General features: G+C 31.2%; 1 pseudogene; it reads left to right on the forward strand.

Moving 5' to 3' along the window:
- The first annotated feature begins 1109 nt into the window (after positions 1-1109).
- Positions 1110-1209, forward strand: LOC122128326 (annotated as a pseudogene).
- Positions 1210-2103: the final 894 nt, after the last annotated feature.

The raw sequence follows: 2103 nt of genomic DNA on the forward strand, positions 1-2103 counted from the left end.
ATACTTTTATATTCTAATATATATTCTAAACCTAATTATTTATATTCCAATCCATTTATGGGAATAAATGTCAATATATTTGTCAAATTATCAATTCTAGTAAGAATCACTGTGTGAAATTTAAAATCAGCACATATAAATATAAATATATAAGTATATATAATATAAAAATTGTTTTGCATTGTTGTGTTGTGGTTAGCGAATCAAAGGCAACTCTGTTTTAAAGTATTATTCCATTATCTCTACCTTAGCTTTTGGTAGAGTTAGACTTAAAGCTTTACCATTTGTAGATTTACATCCTAGAGCCAAGAGGAAACACTGTGATTAAAGCATTACCAATTTAAGGCCTAATATCTAGGAGAAACATATGGACTGCTCCAGGAGCTATGGAAATATTTGGTGATAGAAAGTCAGTAGTGTAAGTTCCTGCCTAGTTGGATGATAGACAGGCCAGGACAGTAGGTAATCATGCATATGAACAATTTTTTCACCTTCTTGGCTTTAGCTACTTTTCAAATGATAAGTATAATAAACAATTATATTTTGATAAAATACCTTCCATTCTGAACAATTTGGTCTAAACGGTTCATCTCTCTATGATCCCTTGTAACTAAGATTAGTTTTGTTTCAGTAAGACAATCTATGCTGTCAGGGTAAGATATTGTGGTTGGTCTGTTCCTACATGGAAGAAGGGTAAAGGTTCAGGCAGACATTTGTCCCAGCAAGACTTCATTTGAGAAATTTTAAGCTGCAGAAATTTAGAAGTAGCTCTTAAGCAAGGCTTACTATGAATCCATAAGCTCCACAAAGCTAACTCAGTTGGTAAATAAGTACTTGAAAAGCCATCACTTTTGGAATTAGCTGTAAAGGCTACAAAGTATGATCAAATTTAAAATGAAAACGACAAAATAGTCATTGACAAAAAAATTGTAAATGTGAGCAATCGACCAAACGATATCAGTTTTTTTCCACTATATACAGAATTTTAGAGAAATAAGATCAATAGCATTTTTAGGAACAATAAGGGTTCCTTGTTACAAATAGGCATCCATGGATATATACCTGTATAAAGATTGCATCATTAAGTACTTAAATTTAGAGGATTCTACATGCTTCAGCAGCAGGTCTACACAAATTACAACAATACAGAGATTAACATGGCACTTGCACAAGGATGATAGGAAACTTTGTGAAGTATTCCTTATTTTTCATTCTTCTGATGCAAGAAATGAAAAACAGTTATTAAAAAGTTGATTACAAAAATACAGGTGTAACAATACATGTAATTCATAGAATTAAAGGTTAGTTTGACATCATTGTATTAAATCTTCACCTTCGAAAGGCCTTTACATAGCATAACCTTTACAAAACTTGAAATTAGATAACATTGTCATTTTATCCAAAAGAAATAAAATAATATTAGGACCCAGGAAAAAAAGGAATCTTAAACTTCTTCTATGAGGAATGCAATCTGATAGGACACATTTATTAATGAACCTATACATTATATAACAATGTAGAATTCAAATTATTATATCTAGGAGCGAATGAAATAGATTATGGACATTATACAAACATAGATATACTTTTTTCTAAAAAGCACCAGGAACATCTTTAGTGTCTATATTATTCATTTCAACAGATAAGTTAAAATTATTTCTGATTTAAAAAAATCACAAACTCTGCTGAAATCATTATAGATGTATACAAACAACGAATACATTTTGACAACAAAGTCAGGCAATTCACTTGGAAGAATACCATGGAATCCATGAATTTTTAAAGTAAGATATTGCTGTTGCTTTGTATTGTGAAAAAAAATTTGTAGGGACACAAAGGATGGACTGGCATTTTTGAAATTTAAGAAACTTATTCAAACCATTACAACTTAGGAGAACAATTTGTACAGCCTTCCACAACTTCAAAGAGGTAGTGATACATACTTATCCTTTTGGCAATATCAAATGCAGTCTCTTCCAAGTTGTTCTTCAGACCTGGTTTGATATAGTGGTTCAACAGAAGTAGATACAAGGTATCTTTGCTATTTCTATTCCTAGCAGTAATATGCAAGGGGGTCAAGAGGCCTTTAGTTTGGGGATTGGT

The sequence above is a fragment of the Dipodomys spectabilis genome, unplaced genomic scaffold (genome assembly GCF_019054845.1).
Source record: "Dipodomys spectabilis isolate Male_0828 unplaced genomic scaffold, ASM1905484v1 ptg000011l, whole genome shotgun sequence".
Classification (NCBI taxonomy): domain Eukaryota; kingdom Metazoa; phylum Chordata; class Mammalia; order Rodentia; family Heteromyidae; genus Dipodomys; species Dipodomys spectabilis.